Source organism: Plectropomus leopardus, chromosome 8 (genome assembly GCF_026936395.1).
Source record: "Plectropomus leopardus strain MGB_pleo_1.0 chromosome 8, ASM2693639v1, whole genome shotgun sequence".
Taxonomy (NCBI): domain Eukaryota; kingdom Metazoa; phylum Chordata; class Actinopteri; order Perciformes; family Serranidae; genus Plectropomus; species Plectropomus leopardus.
This window is the reverse complement of record NC_142183.1, coordinates 37941937-37955485: the sequence shown is the minus strand read 5'-3', so window position 1 is coordinate 37955485 and position 13549 is coordinate 37941937. Positions and strand designations below refer to the sequence as shown.

General features: G+C 40.9%; 1 long non-coding RNA gene across 1 annotated transcript; it reads right to left on the bottom strand.

Moving 5' to 3' along the window:
• Window positions 1-798: 798 nt before the first annotated feature.
• Window positions 799-3689, bottom strand: LOC148189044 (uncharacterized). The gene is made up of 4 exons (XR_015777147.1): window positions 3505-3689; window positions 1765-1824; window positions 1612-1696; window positions 799-950 (listed from the first exon to the last, which is right to left on the bottom strand). It is a non-coding gene; the product is annotated as an uncharacterized LOC148189044 (long non-coding RNA).
• Window positions 3690-13549: the final 9860 nt, after the last annotated feature.

Genomic DNA, 13549 nt, shown 5'->3' with positions numbered 1-13549 from the left:
GAAAGGGGACCCAGATGCTTGACAATGTTGGCAACTGGTGGTAAGAGACTTTCTATCATTTTCCTGACAACTTGTCTTTCAGGGATGGAGTCAGCAAGATAAAACTCCACATTATTATGCCACATTTCATAGTCAACTTCCATGTTAGGACAGGGGCTTTTTCCAGAGAAGTGCTTGAGCTTAGAGGAGCTTGGGTAAGTTTGAGACAAATCACTGCTTTTGACAATGTGTTCAACTATCACCCTTTGGACTTCAGGTGTCTGAATCTGCTCAGGTGACAAGAGGGGAACTGGGCTCTTAGCAGCAGTCGAGGCACTGAGGTTTGATTTTGTGACAGGTTGGAGAGCAGGGCTAACTTGGTGGGCCTGAGTTTGATCTGGCGACACAGGTGCTACCTCATCTGCATCAGAAGAAGGCTCCTCAGAAAGAACTGCCTCTTCACCATCAGTTGATTTCTGTATTTTGCTTAACTCTTCGAGGAGTATCTCTTCATAGTCTGTGCCACTCAGTTTTGCAACCCCTTTTAAGTTAGTTATGTGGCGAGCAGGAGGTGAATGAATATAAGAATAATATTGTTACCAGAAAAAGGGGCTCGACAACGCCACTCTGGGAATTTCACCCAGAGAATTCATTTTACAACTTCAGGCACACAGGTTCGTTAACTCAAAAGGCAGGAGACGTGGTTCCAAAAATTAAAAGACATTTTATTAAATAATTATTGTTAAAAGCACTGGTTCACACAGCACCATTCACACAGTAAGGGGGGAGGGAAAAAACTTATTCTGATGCTGAGGCCTAGTGGATGAACGAGAGCTAGTGCAGGGGAGGGATCCACCAAAAAAAAAAAATAATAATAAAATAAAAATCAACTTAAATCACCAGGCACAGGGCGACAGCAGACAGGGGAGACCACCACCAACACCAGCACCGCCACCACCGGCCTTCAGCAACTGAAAGCAAGGGAAATTAAACAAATTAGTGGGGTTGCACAGAACAATACAAAACAAAAAAATAATAAATCAGAATCTAACAAAAATTATAATTAATGGGCAGGTCGCAAGCTTAAACTTAACAAAATATATCAATCAATAACTGCCCAAGCAGAACATAAATGTAACCAATCATAAAAAAAAGGAAGGCTAAAGAAAAGAAAAGAAAACCCAAACCCAACAATGACTGAATTACATATCGAAAATCTTTCAATTTAACCTAATTAACAAATTAATTACATAAATAGCCACAATCAGGGTTAATCAAAAGAAAAAAATACAAATTAACCCATACAAATAATCCAAAAGTAACAGAACGTAACCCACACGTTTACACACTCATGCATACAATATTTAAAATTGTGCTTCGGCCCGTGGCGTGCGGCCGAGCAGCCATCACGCACAGGACGTTTGAACAAGCAATTAAACCTTCACGCCGTGCCGTGGAAGCCAAGCAGCAGCAGGGCAAAGCAGAAGCGGTGGAGACGAGCAGCAGCGGAGACAAAAACAAAACAGCAGCGGCCCCAATCAGCTGGTTACATTAACACCTAACCAAGAAAAATACTATTAGCATGGCTAAATGACTGAACATGATGCGGTGCGTGCTACGAGACACACATACCTTTTCGATCACAGCCGGCACACACACAGACACACACGAGAGGAGGGAGGGAGAGAGAGGAGTCTGGGCAGCGACCAGCGTTTACCTGTGACCACACTAGCATTAGCCAATTAATAGCATCAACCATACCGCAGAGAGAAAGAGGACACTTACCACAGCCAACAAATGCAGCAGCACCTACACGAGGCACGGAGCAGCACACAGGCAGTCGCCCTACAACACAACACCAATGCCGTAAGCACACAAACAGACACAAACAACCTGCGAGGTGAAGCAGCGCGCAGCCATACCTGTCGGCCAAGCGACGGAAGTGACGCGCCGGTGATGACGGAGAGAGGCGCAAAAGGAAGAACTGGTGGGAGGAAGGCCGCTTTTATACCAGCCCACCTCATCACGGCCACCAGCAGCGCTCATTACCAGCAGCGGCAAATGACAGCGGATAAACACCTCTATGCTGCTACAGTTAGATAGGTCTGAGTTATCCCAGAAGATAGCTTAGTACGGTAGAGCAGGGATAAAAGCTGAATAGTGTGAGTAACACGAGGGTCAGATGTAGGTCTCTGGCATGACAATTTGTCTTGGAGTGCCTTAATAGCTGTGCCAAACTGAAACTCAACTATAGTTGTGTTTTGAAAGTCAGGGTCAGAACTATCAATTTGCACTGTCCTGGAAATTGAGCCATATTCCTGCAAAAACTCAACTAGTTCCTCATCTACTTCTGTACCAGTTAATCCACTAATTAAAATGGAGTTTGGTACCTTAATGCTCTGAGACTCAATGACATCCATTCTGACTGTGATAAAACTGCCAAACTGTATTCAGTACAAATTAATAATTTTGTTTTCAAAAATCAACTCCTCCTGGCTGACTCACCAAGTTTGTGTAGCACTTGCTTAGTGTGGGCCAATTGCAAGCTAGGTGGTTAACTAGGTTCTGGAGGAGTTAGTTAAGAAAGCGATATATTTGCACTCTATAACAGCCAGCAGATTTATTGCAATTTAACACATTAATAACAACTGTTAAACAGCACAGTATAAAAGTTTAGAACCCACCCCCCACCCCCCCAAAATAAAATACAAAATGTCCTGAGTGTCTCTCTTTGAGACTTCTTTGGTTTGTCTTTCTTTGTGTCACTCTTTTATTAGTGTTTTTTCTCTCTCTCTACTCTACCTGGGTAGGATAAATGTGTGTTCATACGATTGTTCCTTATCTGGAAATCCTTTGAAAACAAGAGTTGGTTCTTCCAGCAACGACTGAAACAGCTGGCCACACTGCCTCAACTGTTCCTCTACAGAAGTTCTCGCTGGGTCTAGCCCGTCATCGCGTTCAGCAGAAACTTAATCCAAGTGTCTAGTCCAGTCAAAAAAACAGTCTGCACATACAGTACAGAGCAATCAGTATAAATCATCATAAAGTGTTTCAATTCTATGTCAAAATGAATGACGGAGATCTCATCAAATTCCAAAATCCATGTTCTTAGCTGTTCTTTACACTATTTTTAACCCTATTCTGTTTAAGATCTTTCAGTGCACTTTTAAGAGCATTCCACTCAAAAAATACATTATTCTGACATGTTAAATTCACAGAATTCTTGACATATCATATCTAACACGAAATAAACCATTTCTCATGAATTGAATGATTTTAACCTTCAAACAACATTAAACCAACAATAGTAAATAGTAGAGTAATAGTAAACAACATTAAACCAACAATGAATTAACCTTATAGTCATACATTTAAACACAATATTACAAAACATTCAGTGCTTCTGGAATTACCCCAACTAGTTTTATCCTGTTTTTAACTCTATGCACATAGACATGAAATATCTACACTGCACGAACTAGCGGTTTGCTATGCTTTTGCTGTTCAGTTAGCTACGTAACTCACCGGAGCATCCATACATGAAACCACCACTCCACTCGTTTACCACCGGTGCAATGCGCCGTCAAACAGTAAACCGAACCAGTAGATTCCTGTCATCACATACTCAATTCGTCGGCTATTTTTCCTGGTATATTTTGTCTTTTCTACTATTTTATTTCTCCGTCACTTAGCTTTTGCTACTCCTCTCACTGTCTCTCTGCGTGCATTCTGCGCTGCAGCACGTCTGCTCAGAAGGGCTGCGCAGAAGATCAAACAACCCGACGTGAGGAAGTTAACCCTTTAGTGGCCGTGCATTTCTATGCAGGTTACATGTCAAAAGGGCACCTCATTTTAGAAAGAACATGGGCCCCAGAACTGAGTCCTGCACGAAACTACAAGACAGCGGGAAAGAATCGGACACAAAGTCTCCAACAAAAAGAATGAAACTTCAGTGAGATACAATGTAAACCAGCCTGAAAGCTCTACTCAGTCACATAACCTCTTAACGAGGATATGATGACTGTTGTGTTCTGTCATGTATGTTTCTTCTGTATACCACTAGGTGGCACTCTTGTAAAGCAGAGTCTCCTACAGACCCTGTAGATAGGGTAGGGAGTAAGTCAGAAAAATTCAAGATGGCAGATATTGAAAGTACGATAAGTTATGTTGCTGCTGAAGTCATGTTTCGCTGTACATTCTTTTGTTTTAAGTAAACAGCGCTTGTTCAAGATACCGGCAGTCTTTATTCTTAACTATACATCACAATGACAAATTCAAAACTTATGTCAAGAAGTTCTGACACAGAACAATACCCGGATCAGAGGATATATCAATATATATATATATATATATATATATATATATATATATATATATATATCATGAGAATCAGGAGCAGTTTCAGTAGAGAGGTTTTTTGAAATCCTGATTGAAACTCCAAAAAATAAATCATAAATACTGTGCCTCTCCATTGCAGCAGTTTAAATTCCCACACCATTAAATTTTTGACAAAAAAATGGGAGTTTGGATAAAGGCAAATAGTTGCTGAGCATCTAAGATATTTGTCTTTAAATGAGCAGAATAGCAGCATGCAGCAACTGTGGAATTAACAATAGCCCCAACAGTGGGGCCAATAATTGGCAAAACTTTTAAAATTAGAGAAAATGGTACAATATCCAGAAGGAAAGAAAAAAAGATTCATTTTTCTAATCAAAACCATAAAATCTTTTCATCCCTTTAGAACTCAATTATAGTCCAAACACAGAATTACAATTGTAATCGTGGATTTCCACTGAGTATGTTCATGCAGAACTTTTTTTTAATATATGAGGTTATCTCATGAATGGTTCTCATATCAGTGACTAAAGTGATCTCATAAACACATTGCACATACATTTTGTATTGTATTTATCATTAGGGATAAAAATGTTTCTGAAGTATCTCCAGAAAACAGTATGTGAAAAGCCTCTTGAGATGACTACTCTGTGAACATACACAGTAAGATGCATTATAAGATGTCAAATGCACACGTATAACAATATACAGATGAAACCATGCCTTGCACTCTCTGCTTGCCACAGTTGACATGCTTGTTAAAAGGGAGGGCGTGGCAATGTGGAACACTTTGACTGTCTTTTTTTTTTTTTTTAAGATTATTTTTGGTGCCCTTTTCCCTTTATTTATACGACAGTTGAAGAGAGACAGGAAAGGTGGAAGAGAGAGGGGAGAATGACACACAGCAAAGGGCCACAGGCTGGACTCGAACCTGGGCCGCTGCAGAAGCCTCAGCCACATAGGGTGTGCACCAGGTGAGGTAGAGGCCGCCCCACACTGTTCTTGTCTTTCAGACATCCCACAACCTCATTATGTTAGTATTCAGCATGGTGAGCCCTGATTATTCCACACTGCTGTTTTGCTGCTCTGTTTTTGCCACTGCTGTTTTAGCTCTGTTGTTTTGTTACATCTGATTTACTCCTGTTTTGCTCTGTATTGTTTTGTTAAGTCTCATAGTCTGCTTTGCTTGAATTGTTATTATTTTAATTCAGCTGGGTTGTTTATTTGTACTTGTATTAACACTTTCTGAAGAGATTTCATCTTGTTGAAGCTAGGCACTCATGGTGAGGTCCCTGCACTTTATGCATGTGAGTAAGAGCACAGGGACATCAATGGACATCAAGATTGCACCACTTTGCTGAGAGTATTGCTGTGTTGCACCTGAGGTGAGTAAGTAGTAGCACCTCTGGGCACTCCTCAATGTAGTCTGTCTCTCCTTGAGTGGCCTTGGCTCACTTTCCCCAGTTTCATTTAGTTTAGCTTGTGTTGGACTAATTTTGCATAAAGGCCTTTGTAGCTAACTAGGACCATAATAGTTTTATTCCCCTTATTGGAATCAATTGATATGGCTTTTACTTCAGTTGTCCCCAGCAGCTCCAGTCCCTGCCTATTTGCTAATTAAGATGAATTCAATAAATCATGATTTATTTTAAAAATACGTCTTTCTTGTGTCAGTATTGAGTTATTATTATCATTTCTGTTCATTTGATGTGGACATCACACCTACATTGGACAATACAAGATGTGTTGTCTGAGTCTTTTAGCACATGTGCTAATTCGCAACAGTTGTCCACAGGAGGCTTTTAAAAAAGTAGAGATGGTGGAAAGAAAGAGAAAGAAAGAAAATGAAAAAGGGAAAAATGCAGTGTACAGTAACATTACAACTGTGAATGAAAGGCAGTTTACAAAATACACACATACATAAAATACCGAGCAATGGCAACATAGACAGGCGGTTAAAACTAGTCATCTGAGCACTGTTGTTTTGATTTTAGCCACTGTTTGAGTCCTTTGTTGAAGGTATTACTGTTGGTCTCTGTCATGAACTGTGGCGCAGGAAGGTAGGACCCAAATGCAAAACTCAGACCAGGTAAGAGCAGCGAAACAAGGTTTATTCCCAGCAGAGAAGTCCAGAGCAAGAGGCAAAAAGCAAGGTCAAAAAACAAGCGAGGTTCAAATACAAAAAGACCTACTGACAAGGCTGCGGACCAAAGCTGTAACGTGGACGAGGAGGATTAACGAACTGACGACGAGACAAGACACAAAGGGGGAATATATGTGGGACTAATGGGGTGTGATGAGAGACAGGTGCGGGAAACACAATCAGGGATCAGGTGCACACCGACAAGGAGGGGGCAAGGCAGACAGGAACCTGGAACAAAGACAGAGGTGAGTGATCCCAAAATAAAACAGGAAGACAAGACATGAAACATGAGGGAGAAAATAAAACACTAAACAAACCGCAGACCATGACAGGTCTCTAGTTTTAGGTTTGTGGGTAGAGAGTTCCACAGTGTTGCTCCCTTTGCTGAGAGAGCAGATTATTATAGAAACAAGTCTTGTATCTTGGGACAAGACAGTCACAACTAATAAAGGCTTGTGTGGTCGCTCTATGAGAGCTCTGACGCCTGGTGGCCAATTCAGAGAGTAGTGCCACATGATTATTTAGACATTTAAAAAACAATTTGAGAGTGCTAAAATTCATAAAATTTTCAAAGGTAAAAACATTGTGTTTTCTTAAAATACGGCAGTGATGCCATCTCATTGGTTTCTGGTCCATGAGATTTATTGCCTGCTTGTAAATTGAGGTTATAGGTTTCAGTGTGGTTGAAGATGCTTGTGACCATGACGTGACTTCACCCCATTGACCCTGACGCATTGCTGTTTCCCCCCCAGGTATGATTTAAACCATTTCATTCATTCATTTAAACTTTTGAGTCTACAGGGAGGATGGCAATGGGCCTATAATTACTTGCTAAGTCTTTGTCTCCTGATTTATAAACTGGGATAATTATTGCAGTTTTCCAACTCTGGGAAGATTTTTGTTTGTATAGACAGGTTTACGAAGTAAGTGATTGGCTCCAGCAGACAGCACAGATATTTCTTGATAAATGCAGCATCTAAATTGTTGATATCCTCAGACATGAAGTTACTCATGTTTGCAATCACTTTTTAAAATTTTTTCATGGGATACCTCTTTTATGTAAAAGGAGTCTGAGTAAAGTTGGTGAAATTCTTCAGAAGGATACTCAGCAGCCTTAAAATTACTTGCTAATTCTTGTACAGACTCCATAAAAAACTATTAAAGCCATTTACAATAGACTTTACTTTCAATGATTTTATTGCAGACTTTGAGACAGTTTATTTTAGGGTGCCTTTGCTTTTTTAAATTGGTTAATCTATTTATGTGTTGCCACTGTTTTGAACTGTTGCCATTGGCTTCTTCAGTTAGTTTGGTGAAATGATTAGTCTTGGCTTTCCGCAGCTCAGACAACACTTTGTTCCTTAACCCAGTGAAAAAAAGATGATCAGTGTTGGTTTTAGTGATTAAAGACATTTTAAGAGCCAAATCCCACTCTTTGATGATCTGAAGAATGTCACTGTTAAAGCATGGAAGAGAGTATTTCTTAGGTTTACTTTTCCAGATTTTTGTGTATTTGCTTATTAAATCACAGAGGATAGAAGCGACATTGTTTGCACTATAGTTTAAATCAGGCTCTTTAGTTACCTTTTCCCAGTTTACTTCCTTCAGAGTATGTTCAAAGTCAGCCATTTTTGATTTCGGAATTCCTTTTGTTAACATTTTGCTTTCTATTTTGTTATGGTAAACTAGGCGTTTTTTAGTTAGCTTTCTTATAATCAGATCATGTTATGATCTGAGATACCAGTAATAAGATTGTTTGTTTTGGTTACTCTCTCTGGCCGGTTTGTAAATATCAGATCTATAATGACTTCACTCTTTCTGGTGACTCTCGTAGGTCTGTCAATCAGCTGGTTACATTTAAATTTTTCCATAATTGTTTTTAGTTTCATTTTACCACTTCTATCCATCCAGTTAATATTAAAGTCCCCAAATAGTGTACATTCACAGCTATTGTCAACAACAGAGAAAAGGTTCGTCAGCTCTTTGTAAAAGTTAACATTATGAGATGGGGCATTATAAAGCACGACTATGTAAAATTTCATGTTTCGGGAGAGAATCATATTTAATCCTAGGCACTATATTCTTAAAATGCTCCCTAATATAAATTAAGACACCCCCTCCCCTTTCCTTGGGCCTATCTCTCCTGTAACATGTATATCCCAGTATACTAATTAAGTCAGTGGGGACATTACTACTCAAATAGCTTTCAGATAAACACAGAAAATCCAAGTTGGAATCAGTAAGTAGGTTCTGTATCTGGTCTATTTTAGGTAGTATGCTTCTGATATTTATGTGTCCTCCCAGAATTCCGTTTGGTTTTGTCCGCGTTCCAGATAATTTGAGCGTGATTCACCATTTGAAAAAGTCTTTCTATGTTTTAATGTTGCTAGATTGGCTGAATGTCTTTCGGGCCTTGCGGGACTCCGCTTTTGTTGACATTTGTTGGCTGCTACAGACAGTTCAGCATGCATAGCCAGTACATTTTGTGGGTAAATACGGGCCACCGAACCAAACTCAACATCAATGCCACCCATCCCGGGCTGATCCAGCATTACTGCGGCCGAAGCAGCTACTAGTGCTGGATGACGAATCCATGTTCCCCACTGAGGCCGGAGAATGCGAATGAAGCCGCTGTAGGAGCCCACGAAGCTCTCCGAGGGCGCCTGTGGTTACCTGGTCGCCAGGCGCGTTGTTTCCAATGACGACCGCTGGACTCCACCCATCCTTGCCTCACCAAGAGAGCCCTGCCGGCCAGTCCCCCTCCAGCCAAAGAGTCTGTGCCTTATCCCCAAATTTCAACTCAATTTGAATGCTTCTGAAACATCCATATTTTTGCCCATGTAACCAACACCCTCTGATCTCAACTCGTCATATATCGCCGCTATGACAGTGGACTTCCGTGTCTACATATTACACACTAGGTATCCTTCTGCGTCTGCTGTTGACATCTGGGATGCCGTGACTGTGATGTAAACACAGGCACATGGTGGGAAGACACTGCATGTTGTTACAACAAAAGCACATAGCAACCAATGCTGGGACATCAACAAACACACATGCTTAAACATATTATTTGGATTAGGGGAAGAGGGCACATGGTAAGGTGTAGATAAAAAAACATCACATTAGGCTGGAAGTAAACACCAGAGTCTTTTTATGAAAGTCTGGGGTTTGCTAGACCCATCCACCACCCCTCCTGCTAGTCCAATAGGCACCCTCAACCTCTGTATGTTATGTTGTTACTGGCAGTATTTCAATGTGATGCCATCCAGCATCTCGTGCGCATGGGACAGATTCCTTCAGGCCACGTTACCACCTGACACCAACCATAGTGCATCATGCTGTCACAGCAGTTGCCGCCGTATCATTACGCCGCGAACAGTTATGTCTTGTGATGTTCTCACCTGACACTATTCTGTGGCGTATCATGCAGACGCGAAAAGTGGCTTTTTCTGTTGGGATCTCACGTCAAAATCACTGCAAAAGCAGAAGTATATTGATGAATTTGGAATGAGAATGGGCTGTTGTTGCCCCTGCCATATGTGTAACAGTAACTCAGAACACAGATCAGTTGCATGTGGCAACATAGCTCCAGGAACATGTTTTGAAAAGCAGGTGCGGTGGGGGGAAGATGATCTCTGGGAGATGTTAAAGTTGCTCTTACATATTTTTTGAGTTTTCTACCCCCACTCCTCTTTCGGAAGGTACACAGGAAAAATAACCAGTCTAAATTTTACTAAGATTGAAAAAAAAAAACCATCTTAAAAAGACAGTATTTGGTCCCAGTCTAAATAGAGTAAAAATTTACTCTCATGGCAAAGTCAGTTTATCAGAATTATATCCACTCTATGATTGGGGAAATACAATTCTATGTTGAGTGAATTACTATATTGTATTACCCTCAACACAGACCTGTGTTTCATAGTCAAACGATACCAACAGGAGTAAACATGAGGTTCTGCTGACTGACAGGTGACTGTTGATTGGACAGTTTTTGCACCTGTTATCTTGCATCATCAGGACCCATGTGGGGATATCAAATTACGTGATTGACAGAAGTTTATGCAGCACTTTCATGCTTTTGAGAGTTTATATTTATGTTCTTTGGTATCGCAAAAAGCTCATAAAGAAATGATGAAACTGATTGTAAGCATTATTAGATGGCTGTTTTTAGACTGCACATCGATCACATTATCAGGTCCGCTGTGGGTGCGCGATCATAGTTGCTTCGTTGTTATGCTCACATATTATAAAAGACAAATCACAAAACTCTATAAACTCTGCATATATGTTCCACTACAAAGGAACTGTAAGTCATAAGTCACAGTCATATTTCAGCAGCTTCTGGAAGCTCTACAGACACACTTCTGCATTACCAGCTGAGAGATCGCTAATCAGGTCTTTATATGACAGCTTCTGCAGTGACACTGATGACAGAAATGTTAACCTAAAACCTAATAAGCTTAACTTTTGAAAAACTAAGAAGCATCTGACTGTTTTATAACTGATAATGACATAAAAGTGTCCACAGTGCTGTGCTGCTCTGGTGTGAAAGCACCCATAGAGTTGGATTTCTTAAACCAACTTAAATCAACTGCAACTCTCATCCTTGACAACAACATGGTGGATTTTAAGAATAACTGGCATCTCACAATGGTCTCTAAAACAAACTAAACCTGAGCGATACATATATCTATGGTGTTTGGCCCATCTAACATTTAAAACCTTGGTGTCAGCTGTCAACTATAATTTTAAATATCTGCCAACTGTAAGCTATTTGACTTTGGTGTTACTTTGCCAATGTTTTGGTTACATTTTTGGAGCTTTTCAATTGTTTTTTTTGTTTTTTTCTTAAGCAAATTATGCTTTGTTCCTCCACGGGATGCGAGAGATTTGTAATGGCGGGACAATTAGAATTTACTGGGTGTGGTTTTGCTATATTATGCCAAATTAGAATTTCATCTAAATATTTGCTCCCACTCTGTTGGCCCCAGGTAATAATCCAGAATGATAAAATTACTATTTTAGAGAACAATACTATTAACACACACACAAAAAAAAAAAATAATCCTGTGTAGTAGGTAGGCTGCATTGCAGCGTAAGTTATTACAGAATTTCTTCATGGCTGCTGCTCTCACCTTAAAACCAAGTGGGTGCTACAGCTGCCCCAGCACCCCTCCTCTCCATGGTGATGCACTGCTGGATGGAAAAAGGCTGATTTCTGACTGACTATTTGGCTGCACTGTAAAAAAATATGCCAGTTGCTCATCAAGTATTTACTCTGGTATCACTTGCAGTTACCATGGTAACCACATGTTGCCACATTAAACTGGGATGCAATCCTAAAGGCAGACCATGCAGGATTTTACTAAAAGAACAAAAACAAACAAAAAAACCCAACAATATATAGACTCACACAAAGGAAAATATTTCAATCGTCACTTCTGACCCGCTGGCAGTGTGTGGTGCTGTCTGTACCTGCAGTGAACCTGCCCTCTGCCTGGACTTTCTTCTTGTTGTGGTTTGTTTGGGATGTTTCTGGGTGTTAGTCTTTTGGTAGTGGTGTGTAGCCCTCAGCCAATAGCAGCGTGAGGTCGGGACTTGATAAAAATGTTGCAACCAAGTTACAATGCTGTCTCCATCTCTTTCCTCTGCCACACACACACACACACACACACACACACACACACACACACACACACACTCACATACACACAGAGCAGCACATGGACAGGATGAAGCATGCACTTCACAGCTGAATTTGCACAAAATCCTGCAGTGCAACACCTTCCTGCAGGGCTTTGCAGTGGTGGAAAAGTGTTTATTTGTGCTTTAGTAAAAAATCAGAAAAGATTGTTTTATTTCTGTGGTGCACTGCTTTGTTCTTGTTAAGGCCGCTCCCTCTGTTCATTCCCTCTCTAGCTATGCAAGGACATGGTCATGCTGCATACCGTTTGATTGCAATGGACCTTGATGAGCTATGTGCGCTAATGCCTTTTTGTCTCTCCCTCGTCCTAGTGAACCTTCCTGTGTGTTTAGCTGCTGCTGGTAACCGCTCACCCGTCTGCCTGCTCTACTGCCTGCCTGCTAATACGGTAAAACCTCTCGGATGCAGCCGAGCCACACTATTCACTCAACGCTCTGGGAACAGACCGTTTGCTCCTCTGTGTCACGTGGAGGAACCCCGCGTGGAAGATGCCACAGAGAATGCCACCTCATTTGGGATCGGATGTGGTCTTCATTCCTCACATTCGGACCTGCACCTCTCCACCTGGGATCCACGGCTTCACACCCCACTCACCTTTGCACGTTTGTCGTTGTAAATAGCAAAATAATAACTGTTACATTTGTTCACAGCTTTTTGTCTCTGTCTGCGCCTGAGCACACCAGTTTGCTGAGTTCTGATCATAACAAAAACAGGGGAGGTATCACTGGAATAAATAACATGATCATTGGGATTTCCGTCTGAAAGGGACACTGCGTGTAATATTGGTTTACAGCAAAATTATATGTTCTGTTGTTTAGTGTATTTTACAAGACAGCACCAACTATGGTGCCTAACGTTACTGACTCGGCAACAAAGGCGAGATGAAGGCTAAGACTATTTTAAGACACACAGTGATTTTACCGTAGCAAGAGCAAAATGGCTTGAAATGCACGTTATATTTAGAAGTTTACTCACTTTACAGTGCCATAATAAGACAGGGAGCGGACGCTGCGGTGTGTGCGCTGCAGGGGTGTCGCCATGAATTCTGGGCCCCATGAAAACTTATCTCATTGGGCCCCATCACCACAGCCCAAGCCAACCCTGCACAATTGTTATAACCACACTGGCAAATACTCAAATTACCAGCCCTCACTTTCTTCACCTTCTTCTATCCTCTCTTCATCATTCTCACTACCCTCATACTCTTCACTTCCTTCATCCTCTAACACGCAGTGTTGCCAACTCCTCTGTAAGGTAAGTAGCTATTGGCTCTCCCAAAAGTAGCTAGAAGTAGCTAGATGATGTAATCAACTAATTTGCATAGTATGAAATTCTGAGAGAGGCAAACTTAATAGAAAAGGCCGATCAGGTAGTTTATAAACTAT